We start from the raw sequence: 14375 nt of genomic DNA on the forward strand, positions 1-14375 counted from the left end.
GGTAGAAATCCACATTCGCGCTCTGCCAAAAGCAGCATGTGCGATCATAACTTGTGGTTTGGCAGAAGACAACGTCCGTGTCTACCAAAGATGCACGTGCATGCATAACAAGTGGTTTGGCACAAATTCATGTGTGTGTGCTGAAAAGAGCAGCAAGGGCGTGCTTAGCACGCGGTTTGCTAGAAATCCACGTGCGCGCTCTGCCATATACAGCATGTGCATGCTTAGCATGTGGTTTGGCAGAAAACAACGTGCGCGTCTAACGAAAGATACGTGTGCATGATTAACAAGTTGTTTAGCACAAATCCATGCGCGTGTGCTGAAAAGAGCAGCAAGGGCATGCTTAGCACGTGGTTTGGTAGAAATCAACGTGCGCGCTATGCCAAAAGCAGCATGTGCATGTGTAACTTGTGGTTTGGCAGAAAACAACGTCCGTGTCTACCAAAGATGCATGTGCATGCTTAACAAGTGGTTTACCACAAATCGATGCGCGTGTGCTGAAAAGAGTAGCATGGGCGTGCTTAGCACGTGGTTTGGTAGAAATCCACGTGCGCGCTCTGCCAAAAGCAGCATGTGCATGAATAACTTGTGGTTTGCAGAAAACAACGTCCGCGTCTACCAAAAGATGCACGTGCATACTTAACAAGTGGTTTACCACACATCGATGCGTGTGTGCTGAAAAGAGCACCATGGGCGTGCTTGGCACGTCGTTTGGTAGAAATCCACATGCGCGCTCTGCCAAAAGCAGCATGTGCGAACATAACTTGTGGTTTGGCAGAAGACAACGTCCGTGTCTACCAAAGATGCATATGCATGCATAACAAGTGGTTTGGCACAGATCCATGCGCGTGTGCTGAAAAGAGTAGCATGGGCGTGTTTGGCACGTCGCTTGGCAGAAATCCACGTGCGTGCTCTGCCAAAAGCTGCATGTGCATGTGTAACTTGTGGTTTGGCAGAAAACAACGTCCGTGTCTACCAAAGATGCATGTGCATGCTTAACAAGTGGTTTGGCACAGATCCATGCGCGTGTGCTGAAAAGAGTAGCATGGGCGTGTTTGGCACGTCGCTTGGCAGAAATCCACGTGCGTGCTCAGCCAAAAGCTGCATGTGCATGCTTAGCTTGTGGTTTGGCAGAAAACAACGTGCGCGTCCAACAAAAGATGCATGTGCATGCTTAACAAGCGGTTTACGACAAATCGATGCGCGTGTGCTGAAAAGAGCAGCATGGGCGTGCTTGGCACGTCGTTTGGCAAAAATCCGCCTGCGCGCTCTGCCGAAAGCTGCATGTGCATGCTCAGCTTGTGGTTTGGCAGAAAACAACGTGCACTTCTACGGAAAGATGCATGTGCATACTTAACACGTGGTTTGGCACAAATACATGCGCGTGTACTGAAAAAAGCAGCAAGGGAGTGCTTAGCACGTGGTTTTGTAGAAATCCACTTGCGCGCTCTGCCAAAAGCACCGTGTGCATTCTTAGCTTGTGGTTTGGCAGAAAACAACGTGCGCGTCTACCGAAAGATGCATGTGCATGCTTAGCAAGTGGTTTACCACAAATCGATGCGCGTGTGCTGAAAAGAGCACCATGGGCGTGCTTGGCACGTCGTTTGGTAGAAATCCACATGCGCGCTCACCCAAAAGCAGCATGTGCATGCATAACTTGTGGTTTGGCAAAAAAACAACGTGCGCTTCTACGGAAAGATGCATGTGCATGCTTAACAAGTGGTTTGGCACAAATCCATGCGCGTGTGCTGAAAAGAGCAGCATGGGCGTGCTTAGAAGGTGATTTGGTAGAAATCCACATTCGCGCTCTGCCAAAAGCAGCATGTGCGATCATAACTTGTGGTTTGGCAGAAGACAACGTCCGTGTCTACCAAAGATGCATGTGCATGCATAACAAGTGGTTTGGCACAAATTCATGTGTGTGTGCTGAAAAGAGCAGCAAGGGCGTGCTTAGCACGCGGTTTGCTAGAAATCCACGTGCGCGCTCTGCCACATACAGCATGTGCATGGTTAGCATGTGGTTTGGCAGAAAACAACGTGCGCGTCTAACGAAAGATACGTGTGCATGATTAACAAGTTGTTTAGCACAAATCCATGCGCGTGTGCTGAAAAGAGCAGCAAGGGCATGCTTAGCACGTGGTTTGGTAGAAATCAACGTGCGCGCTATGCCAAAAGCAGCATGTGCATGTGTAACTTGTGGTTTGGCAGAAAACAACGTCCGTGTCTACCAAAGATGCATGTGCATGCTTAACAAGTGGTTTACCACAAATCGATGCGCGTGTGCTGAAAAGAGTAGCATGGGCGTGCTTAGCACGTGGTTTGGTAGAAATCCACGTGCGCGCTCTGCCAAAAGCAGCATGTGCATGAATAACTTGTGGTTTGCAGAAAACAACGTCCGCGCCTACCAAAAGATGCACGTGCATACTTAACAAGTGGTTTACCACACATCGATGCGTGCGTGCTGAAAAGAGCACCATGGGCGTGCTTGGCACGTCGTTTGGTAGAAATCCACATGCGCGCTCTGCCAAAAGCAGCATGTGCGAACATAACTTGTGGTTTGGCAGAAGACAACGTCCGTGTCTACCAAAGATGCATGTGCATGCATAACAAGTGGTTTGGCACAGATCCATGCGCGTGTGCTGAAAAGAGTAGCATGGGCGTGTTTGGCACGTCGCTTGGCAGAAATCCACGTGCGTGCTCTGCCAAAAGCTGCATGTGCATGTGTAACTTGTGGTTTGGCAGAAAACAACGTCCGTGTCTACCAAAGATGCATGTGCATGCTTAACAAGTGGTTTGGCACAGATCCATGCGCGTGTGCTGAAAAGAGTAGCATGGGCGTGTTTGGCACGTCGCTTGGCAGAAATCCACGTGCGTGCTCAGCCAAAAGCTGCATGTGCATGCTTAGCTTGTGGTTTGGCAGAAAACAACGTGCGCGTCCAACAAAAGATGCATGTGCATGCTTAACAAGCGGTTTACCACAAATCAATGCGCGTGTGCTGAAAAGAGCAGAATGGGCGTGCTTAGCACGTGGTTTGGTAGAAACCCACATGCGCGCTCTGCCATATGCAGCATGTGCATTCTTGGCTTGTGGTTTGGCAGAAAACAACGTGCCCGTCTACCGAAAGATGCATGTGCATGCTTAGCTTGTGGTTTGGCCGAAAATAACGTGTGCGTCTAACGAAACATGCATGTGCATGCTTAACAAATTGTTTGGCACAAATCTATGCGCGTCTGCTGAAAAGAGCAGCAAGGGCGTGCTTAGCACGTGGTTTTGTAGAAATCCACTTGCGCGCTCTGCCAAAAGCAGCATGTGCATGCTTAACAAGTGGCTTGGCACAGATCCATGCGCGTGTGCTGAAAAGAATAGCATGGGCGTGTTTGGCACGTCGCTTGGCAGAAATCCTCTTGCGTACTCTGCCAAAAGCTGCATGTGCATGCTTAGCTTGTGGTTGGGCAGAAAACAACGTGCGCGTCTAACGAAAGATACGTGTGCATGCTTAACAAGTTCTTTGGCACAAATCCGTGCGCGTGTGCTGAAAAGAGCAGCAAGGGCGTGCTAAGCACGTGGTTTAGTAGAAATCCACGTGCACACTCTGCCAAAAGCTGCATGTGCATGCTGAGCTGGTGGTTTGGCAGAAAACAACGTGCGCGTCTACCAAAAGATGCACGTGCATGCTTAACATGTCGTTTACCTCAAATCGATGCGCGTGTGCTGAAAAAAGTAGCATGGACGTGGTTAGTACGTGGTTTGGTAGAAATCCACGTACGCGCTCTGCCAAAAGCAGCATGTGCATGCATAACTTGTGGTTTCGCAGAAAACAACGTCCGCGTGTACCAAAAGATGCTTGTGCATGCTTAACAAATTGTTTGGCACAAATCTATGCGCGTGTGCTGAAAAGAGCAGCAAGGGCGTGCTTAGCAAGTGGTTTTGTAGAAATTCACTTGCGCGCTCTGACAAAAGCAGCATGTGCATGCTTAACAAGTGGTTTGGCAGAAAACAACGTGCGCTTCTACGGAAAGATGCATGTGCTTGCTTAACAAGTGGTTTGGCACAAATCCATGCGCGTGTGCTGAAAAGAGCAGCAAGGGCGTGCTTAGCACGTGGTTTGGTAGAAACCCACATGCGCGCTCTGCCATATGCAGCATGTGCATGCTTGGCTTTTGGTTTGACAGAAAGCAACGTGCGCGTCTACCGAAAGATGCATGTGCATGCTTAACAAGTGGTTTTGCACAAATCGATGCGCGTGTGTTGAAAAGAGCAGCATGGGCGTGCTTAGCACGTGGTTTGGTAGAAATCCACATGCGCGCTCTGCCAAAAGCAGCATGTGCGTGCATAACTTGTGGTTTGGCAGAAGACAACGTCCGTGTCTACCAAAGATGCATGTGCATGCGTAACAAGTGGTTTGGCACAGATCCATGCGCGTGTGCTGAAAAGAGTAGCATGGGCGTGTTTGGCACGTCGCTTGGCAGAAATTCACGTGCGTGCTCTGCCAAAAGCTGCATGTGCATGCTTAGCTTGTGGTTTGGCAGAAAACAACGTGCGCGTCTAACGAAACATAAGTGTGCATGCTTAACAAGTTGTTTAGCACAAATCCATGCGCGTGTGCTGAAAAGAGCAGCAAGGGCATGCTTAGCACGTGGTTTGGTAAAAATCAACGTGCGCGCTATGCCAAAAGCAGCATGTGCATGCGTAACTTGTGGTTTGGCAGAAAACAACGTCCGCGTCTACCAAAAGATGCATGTGCATGCTTAACAAGTGGTCTACCACAAATCGATGCGCGTGTGCTGAAAATAGCAGCATGGGCGTGCTTGGCTCGTCGTTTTGCAGAAATCCACGTGCGCGCTCTGCCAAAAGCTGCATGTGCATGCTTAGATTGTGGTTTGGCAGAAAAGAACGTGCGCGTCTACCAAAAGATGCATGTGCATGCTTAACAAGTGGTTTACCACAAATCAATGCGCGTGTGCTGAAAAGAGCAGAATGGGCGTGCTTAGCTCGTGGTTTGGTAGAAACCCACATGCGCGCTCTGCCATATGCAGCATGTGCATTCTTGGCTTGTGGTTTGGCAGAAAACAACGTGCCCGTCTACCGAAAGATGCATGTGCATGCTTAACAAGTGGTTTTGCACAAATCGATGCGCGTGTGTTGAAAAGAGCAGCATGGGCGTGCTTAGCACGTGGTTTGGTAGAAATCCACATGCGCGCTCTGCCAAAAGCAGCATGTGCGTGCATAACTTGTGGTTTGGCAGAAGACAACGTCCATGTCTACCAAAGATGCATGTGCATGCTTAACAAGTGGTTTGGCACAAATCCATGCGCGTGTGCTGAAAAGAGTAGCATGGGCGTGTTTGGCACGTCGCTTGGCAGAAATCCACGTGCGTGCTCTGCGAAAAGCTGCATGTGCATGCTTAGCTTGTGGTTTGGCAGAAAAGAACGTGCGCGTCTACCAAAAGATGCATGTGCATGCTTAACAAGTGGTTTAACACAAATCGATGCGCGTGTGCTGAAAAGAGTAGCATGGGCGTGCTTAGCACGTGGTTTGGTAGAAATCCACGTGCGCGCTCTGCCAAAAGCAGCATGTGCATGAATAACTTGTGGTTTGCAGAAAACAACGTCCGCGTCTACCAAAAGATGCACGTGCATACTTAACAAGTGGTTTACCACAAATCGATGCGTGTGTGCTGAAAAGAGCACCATGGGCGTGCTTGGCACGTCGTTTGGTAGAAATCCACATGCGCGCTCTGCCAAAAGCAGCATGTGCGAACATTACTTGTGGTTTGGCAGAAGACAACGTCCGTGTCTACCAAAGATGCATGTGCATGCATAACAAGTGGTTTGGCACAGATCCATGCGCGTGTGCTGAAAAGAGTAGCATGGGCGTGTTTGGCACGTCGCTTGGCAGAAATCCACGTGCGTGCTCTGCCAAAAGCTGCATGTGCATGTGTAACTTGTGGTTTGGCAGAAAACAACGTCCGTGTCTACCAAAGATGCATGTGCATGCTTAACAAGTGGTTTGGCACAGATCCATGCGCGTGTGCTGAAAAGAGTAGCATGGGCGTGTTTGGCACGTCGCTTGGCAGAAATCCACGTGAGTGCTCAGCCAAAAGCTGCATGTGCATGCTTAGCTTGTGGTTGGGCAGAAAACAACGTGCGCGTCCAACAAAAGATGCATGTGCATGCTTAACAAGCGGTTTACCACAAATCAATGCGCGTGTGCTGAAAAGAGCAGAATGGGCGTGCTTAGCACGTGGTTTGGTAGAAACCCACATGCGCGCTCTGCCATATGCAGCATGTGCATTCTTGGCTTGTGGTTTGGCAGAAAACAACGTGCCCGTCTACCGAAAGATGCATGTGCATGCTTAGCTTGTGGTTTGGCCGAAAACAACGTGCGCGTCTAACGAAACATGCATGTGCATGCTTAACAAATTGTTTGGCACAAATCTATGCGCGTGTGCTGAAAAGAGCAGCAAGGGCGTGCTTAGCACGTGGTTTTGTAGAAATCCACTTGCGCGCTCTGCCAAAAGCAGCATGTGCATGCTTAACAAGTGGCTTGGCACAGTTCCATGCGCGTGTGCTGAAAAGAATAGCATGGGCGTGTTTGGCACGTCGCTTGGCAGAAATCCTCGTGCGTACTCTGCCAAAAGCTGCATGTGCATGCTTAGCTTGTGGTTGGGCAGAAAACAACGTGCGCGTCTAACGCAAGATACGTGTGCATGCTTAACAAGTTCTTTGGCACAAATCCGTGCGCGTGTGCTGAAAAGAGCAGCAAGGGCGTGCTAAGCACGTGGTTTAGTAGAAATCCACGTGCACACTCTGCCAAAAGCTGCATGTGCATGCTGAGCTGGTGGTTTGGCAGAAAACAACGTGCGCGTCTACCAAAAGATGCACGTGCATGCTTAACATGTCGTTTACCTCAAATCGATGCGCGTGTGCTGAAAAATGTAGCATGGACGTGGTTAGTACGTGGTTTGGTAGAAATCCACGTACGCGCTCTGCCAAAAGCAGCATGTGCATGCATAACTTGTGGTTTCGCAGAAAACAACGTCCGCGTGTACCAAAAGATGCTTGTGCATGCTTAACAAATTGTTTGGCACAAATCTATGCGCGTGTGCTGAAAAGAGCAGCAAGGGCGTGCTTAGCAAGTGGTTTTGTAGAAATTCACTTGCGCGCTCTGACAAAAGCAGCATGTGCATGCTTAACAAGTGGTTTGGCAGAAAACAACGTGCGCTTCTACGGAAAGATGCATGTGCTTGCTTAACAAGTGGTTTGGCACAAATCCATGCGCGTGTGCTGAAAAGAGCAGCAAGGGCGTGCTTAGCACGTGGTTTGGTAGAAACCCACATGCGCGCTCTGCCATATGCAGCATGTGCATGCTTGGCTTTTGGTTTGACAGAAAGCAACGTGCGCGTCTACCGAAAGATGCATGTGCATGCTTAACAAGTGGTTTTGCACAAATCGATGCGCGTGTGTTGAAAAGAGCAGCATGGGCGTGCTTAGCACGTGGTTTGGTAGAAATCCACATGCGCGCTCTGCCAAAAGCAGCATGTGCGTGCATAACTTGTGGTTTGGCAGAAGACAACGTCCGTGTCTACCAAAGATGCATGTGCATGCGTAACAAGTGGTTTGGCACAGATCCATGCGCGTGTGCTGAAAAGAGTAGCATGGGCGTGTTTGGCACGTCGCTTGGCAGAAATCCACGTGCGTGCTCTGCCAAAAGCTGCATGTGCATGCTTAGCTTGTGGTTTGGGAGAAAACAACATGCGCGTCTAACGAAAGATACGTGTGCATGCTTAACAAGTTGTTTAGCACAAATCCATGCGCGTGTGCTGAAAAGAGCAGCAAGGGCATGCTTAGCACGTGGTTTGGTAAAAATCAACGTGCGCGCTATGCCAAAAGCAGCATGTGCATGCGTAACTTGTGGTTTGGCAGAAAACAACGTCCGCGTCTACCAAAAGATGCATGTGCATGCTTAACAAGTGGTCTACCACAAATCGATGCGCGTGTGCTGAAAAGAGCAGCATGGGCGTGCTTGGCTCGTCGTTTGGCAGAAATCCACGTGCGCGCTCTGCCAAAAGCTGCATGTGCATGCTTAGATTGTGGTTTGGCAGAAAAGAACGTGCGCGTCTACCAAAAGATGCATGTGCATGCTTAACAAGTGGTTTACCACAAATCAATGCCCGTGTGCTGAAAAGAGCAGAATGGGCGTGCTTAGCGCGTGGTTTGGTAGAAACCCACATGCGCGCTCTGCCATATGCAGCATGTGCATTCTTGGCTTGTGGTTTGGCAGAAAACAACGTGCCCGTCTACCGAAAGATGCATGTGCATGCTTAACAAGTGGTTTTGCACAAATCGATGCGCGTGTGTTGAAAAGAGCAGCATGGGCGTGCTTAGCACGTGGTTTGGTAGAAATCCACATGCGCGCTCTGCCAAAAGCAGCATGTGCGTGCATAACTTGTGGTTTGGCAGAAGACAACGTCCATGTCTACCAAAGATGCATGTGCATGCTTAACAAGTGGTTTGGCACAAATCCATGCGCGTGTGCTGAAAAGAGTGCCATGGGCGTGTTTGGCACGTCGCTTGGCAGAAATCCACGTGCGTGCTCTGCGAAAAGCTGCATGTGCATGCTTAGCTTGTGGTTTGGCAGAAAAGAACGTGCGCGTCTACCAAAAGATGCATGTGCATGCTTAACAAGTGGTTTAACACAAAACAATGCGCGTGTGCTGAAAAGAGCAGCATGGGCGTGCATAGCACGTGGTTTGGTAGAAATCGACGTGCGCGCTCTGCCAAAAGCAGCATGTGCATGCATAACTTGTGGTTTGGCAGAAAACAACGTCCGCTTCTACCAAAAGATGCATGTGCATGCTTAACAAGTGGTTTACCACAAATCTATGCGCGTGTGCTGAAAAGAGCAGCAAGGGCGTGCTTAGCACGCGGTTTTGTAGAAATCCACTTGCGCGCTCTGCCAAAAGCACCGAGTTCATGCTAAGCATGTGGTTTGGCAGAAAACAACGTGTGCGTCTACCGATAGATGCATGTGCATGCTTAGCAAGTGGTTTACAATAAATCGATGCGCGTGTGCTGAAAAGAGCACCATGGGCGTGCTTGGCACGTAGTTTGGTAGAAATCCACATGGGCGCTCACCCAAAAGCAGCATGTGCATGCATAACTTGTGGTTTGGCAGAAAACGTGCGCTTCTACGGAAAGAAGCATGTGCATGCTTAACAAGTGGTTTGGCACAAATCCATGTGCGTGTGCTAAAAAAGAGCATCAAGGGCGTGCTTAGCACGTGGTTTGGTAGAAATCCACGTGCGCGCTCTGCCATATGCAGCATGTGCATGCTTAGCTTGTGGTTTGGCAGAAAACAACGTGCGCGTCTAACGAAAGATGCATGTGCATGCTTAACAAATTGTTTGGCACAAATCTATGCGCGTGTGCTGAAAAGAGCAGCAAGGGCGTGCTTAGCACGTGGTTTTGTAGAAATCCACTTGCGCGCTCTGCCAAAAGCACCCTGTGCATGCTTAGCTTGTGGTTTGGCAGAAAACAACGTGCGCGTCTACCGATAGATGCATGTGCATGCTTAGCAAGTGGTTTACCACAAATCGATGCGCGTGTGCTGAAAAGAGCACAATTGCCGTGCTTGGCACGTCGTTTGGTAGAAATCCACATGCGCGCTCACCCAAAAGCAGCATGTGCATGCATAACTTGTGGTTTGGCAGAAAACAACGTGCGCTTCTACGGAAAGATGCATGTGCATGCTTAACAAGTGGTTTGGCACAAATCTAAGCGCGTGTGCTAAAAAGAGCAGCAAGGGCGTGCTTAGCACGTGGTTTGGTAGAAATCCACGTGCGCGCTCTGCCATATGCAGCATGTGCATGCTTGGCTTGTGGTTTGGCAGAAAACAACGCGCGCGTCTACCGAAAGATGCATGTGCATGCTTAACAAGTGGTTTTGCAGAAATCGATGCGCGTGTGCTGAAAAGAGCAGCATGGGCGTCCTTAGAAGGTGGTTTGGTAGAAATCCACATGCGCGCTCTGCCAAAAGCAGCATGTGCGTGCATAACTTGTGGTTTGGCAGAAGACAACGTCCGTGTCTACCAAAAGATGCATGTGCATGCTTAACAAGTGGCTTGGCACAGATCCATGCGCGTGTGCTGAAAAGAATAGCATGGGCGTGTTTGGCACGTCGCTTGGCAGAAATCCACGTGCGTGCTCTGCCAAAAGCTGCATGTGCATGCTTAGCTTGTGGTTTGGGAGAAAACAACATGCGCGTCTAACGAAAGATACGTGTGCATGCTTAACAAGTTCTTTGGCACAAATCCGTGCGCGTGTGCTGAAAAGAGCAGCAAGGGCGTGCCATGCACGTGGTTTATTAGAAATCCACGTGCACGCTCTGTCAAAAGCTGCATGTGCATGCTGAGCTGGTGGTTTGGCAGAAAACAACGTGCGCGTCTACCAAAAGATGCACGTGCATGCTTAACATGTCGTTCACCTCAAATCGATGCGCGTGTGCTGAAAAAAGTTGCATGGACGTGCTTAGTACGAGGTTTGGTAGAAATCCACGTGCGCGCTCTGCCAAAAGCAGCATGTGCATGCATAACTTGTGGTTTCGCAGAAAACAACGTCCGCGTCTACCAAAAGATGCACGTGCATACTTAACAAGTGGTTTACCACACATCGATGCGCGTGTGCTCTAAAGGGTAGCATGGGCATGCTTGGCACGTCGCTTGGCAGAAATCCACGTGCGCGCTCTGCCAAAAGCTGCATGTGCATGCTTAGCTTGTGGTTTGGCAGAAAACAACGTGCGCGTCTAACGAAAGATGCTTGTGCATGCTTAACAAATTGTTTGGCACAAATCTATGCGCGTGTGCTGAAAAGAGCAGCAAGGGCGTGCTTAGCACGAGGTTTTGTAGAAATTCACTTGCGCGCTCTGCCAAAAGCAGCATGTGCATGCTTAACAAGTGGCTTGGCACAAATCGATGCGCGTGTGCTGAAAAGAGCAGCATGGGCGTGCTTAGCACGTCGTTTGGTAGAAATCCACATGCGCGCTCACCCAAAAGCAGCATGTGCATGCATAACCTGTGGTTTGGCAGAAAACAACGTGCGCTTCTACGGAAAGATGCATCTGCGTGCTTAACAAGTGGTTTGGAACAAATCCATGCGCGTGTGCTGAAAAGAGCAGCAAGGGCGTGCTTAGCACGTGGTTTGGTAGAAACCCACATGCGCGCTCTGCCAAAAGCTGCATGTGCATGCTTAGCTTGTGGTTTGGCAGAAAACAACGTGCGCGTCTAACGAAACATACGTGTGCATGCTTAACAAGTTGTTTAGCACAAATCCATGCGCGTGTGCTGAAAAGAGCAGCAAGGGCATGCTTAGCACGTGGTTTGGTAGAAATCAACGTGCGCGCTATGCCAAAAGCAGCATGTGCATGCGTAACTTGTGTTTTGGCAGAAAACAACGTTCGCGTCTACCAAAAGATGCATGTGCATGCCTAACAAGTGGTTTACCACAAATCAATGCGCGTGTGCTGAAAAGAGCAGCATGGGCGTGCTTAGCACGTGGTTTGGTAGAAATCGACGTGCGCGCTCACCCAAAAGCAGCATGTGCATGCATAACTTGTGGTTTGGCAGAAAAGAACATCCGCGTCTACCAAAAGGTGCATGTGCATGCTTAACAAGTGGTTTACCACAAATCGACGCGTGTGTGCTGAAAAGAGCAGCATGGGCGTGCTTGGCACGTCGTTTGGCAGAAATCCACGTGCGCGCTCTGTCAAAAGCTGCATGCGCGTGCTTAGCTTGTGGTTTGGCAGAAAAGAACGTGCGCGTCTACCAAAAGATGCATGTGCATGCTTAACAAGTGGTTTACCACAAATCAACGCGCGTGTGCTGAAAAGAGCAGCATGGGCGTGCTTCGCACGTCGTTTGGCAGAAATCCACGCGCGCGCTCTGCCAAAAGCAGCATGTGCATGCTTATCTTGTGGTTTCGCAGAAAACAACGTCCGCGTCTACCAACAGATGCACGTGCATACTTAACAAGTGGTTTACCAACGCATCGATGCGTGTGTGCTGAAAAGAGCACGATGGGCGTGCATGGCACGTCGTTTGGTAGAAATCCCCATGCGCGCTCACCCAAAAGCAGCATGTGCATGCATAACTTGTGGTTTGGAAGAAAACAACGTGCGCTTCTACGGAAAGATGCATGTGCATGCTTAACAAGTGGTTTGGCACAAATCCATGCGCGTGTGCTGAAAGAGCAGCATGGGCATGCTTGGCCCGTCGCTTGGCAGAAATCCACGTGCGCGCTCAGCCAAAAGCTGCATGTGCATGCTTAGCTTGTGGTTTGGCAGAAAACAACGTGCTCTTCTACGGAAAGATGCATGTACATGCTTAACAAGTGGTTTGGCTCAAATCCATACGCGTGTGCTAAAAAGAGCAGGAAGGCCGTGCTTAGCACGTGGTTTGGTAGAAATCCACGTGCGCGCTCGGCCATATGCAGCATGTGCATGCTTGGCTTGTGGTTTGGCAGAAAACAACGCGCGCGTCTACCGAAAGATGAATGTGCATGCTTAACAAGTGGTTTTGCACAAATCGATGCGCGTGTGCCGAAAAGAGCAGCATGGGCGTGCTTAGAAGGTGGTTTGGTAGAAATCCACATGCGCGCTCTGCCAAAAGCAGCATGTGCGTGCATAACTTGTGGTTTGGCAGAAGACAACGTCCGTGTCTACCAAAGGTGCATGTGCATGCTTAACAAGTGGTTTGGCACAGATCCATGCGCGTGTGCTGAAAAGAGTAGCATGGGCGTGTTTGGCACGTCGCTTGGCAGAAATCCACGTGCGTGCTCTGCCAAAAGCTGCATGTGCACGCTTAGCTTGTGGTTTGGCAGAAAACAACGTGCGCGTCTAACGAAAGATGCATGTGCATGCTTAACAAATTGTTTGGCACAAATCTATGCGCGTGTGCTGAAAAGAGCAGCAAGGGCGTGCTTAGCACGTGGTTTTGTAGAAATTCACTTGCGCGCTCTGCCAAAAGCAGCATGTGCATGCTTAACAAGTGGTTTGGCACAAATCGATGCGCGTGTGCTGAAAAGAGCAGCATGGGCGTGCTTGGCTCGTCGTTTTGCAGAAATCCACGTGCGCGCTCTGCCAAAAGCTGCATGTGCATGCTTAGATTGTGGTTTGGCAGAAAAGAACGTGCGCGTCTACCAAAAGATGCATGTGCATGCTTAACAAGTGGTTTACCACAAATCAATGCGCGTGTGCTGAAAAGAGCAGAATGGGCGTGCTTAGCTCGTGGTTTGGTAGAAACCCACATGCGCGCTCTGCCATATGCAGCATGTGCATTCTTGGCTTGTGGTTTGGCAGAAAACAACGTGCCCGTCTACCGAAAGATGCATGTGCATGCTTAACAAGTGGTTTTGCACAAATCGATGCGCGTGTGTTGAAAAGAGCAGCATGGGCGTGCTTAGCACGTGGTTTGGTAGAAATCCACATGCGCGCTCTGCCAAAAGCAGCATGTGCGTGCATAACTTGTGGTTTGGCAGAAGACAACGTCCATGTCTACCAAAGATGCATGTGCATGCTTAACAAGTGGTTTGGCACAAATCCATGCGCGTGTGCTGAAAAGAGTAGCATGGGCGTGTTTGGCACGTCGCTTGGCAGAAATCCACGTGCGTGCTCTGCGAAAAGCTGCATGTGCATGCTTAGCTTGTGGTTTGGCAGAAAAGAACGTGCGCGTCTACCAAAAGATGCATGTGCATGCTTAACAAGTGGTTTAACACAAATCGATGCGCGTGTGCTGAAAAGAGTAGCATGGGCGTGCTTAGCACGTGGTTTGGTAGAAATCCACGTGCGCGCTCTGCCAAAAGCAGCATGTGCATGAATAACTTGTGGTTTGCAGAAAACAACGTCCGCGTCTACCAAAAGATGCACGTGCATACTTAACAAGTGGTTTACCACAAATCGATGCGTGTGTGCTGAAAAGAGCACCATGGGCGTGCTTGGCACGTCGTTTGGTAGAAATCCACATGCGCGCTCTGCCAAAAGCAGCATGTGCGAACATTACTTGTGGTTTGGCAGAAGACAACGTCCGTGTCTACCAAAGATGCATGTGCATGCATAACAAGTGGTTTGGCACAGATCCATGCGCGTGTGCTGAAAAGAGTAGCATGGGCGTGTTTGGCACGTCGCTTGGCAGAAATCCACGTGCGTGCTCTGCCAAAAGCTGCATGTGCATGTGTAACTTGTGGTTTGGCAGAAAACAACGTCCGTGTCTACCAAAGATGCATGTGCATGCTTAACAAGTGGTTTGGCACAGATCCATGCGCGTGTGCTGAAAAGAGTAGCATGGGCGTGTTTGGCACGTCGCTTGGCAGAAATCCACGTGA

The sequence above is a fragment of the Dermacentor variabilis genome, chromosome 3 (assembly GCF_050947875.1).
Source record: "Dermacentor variabilis isolate Ectoservices chromosome 3, ASM5094787v1, whole genome shotgun sequence".
Lineage (NCBI taxonomy): Eukaryota > Metazoa > Arthropoda > Arachnida > Ixodida > Ixodidae > Dermacentor > Dermacentor variabilis.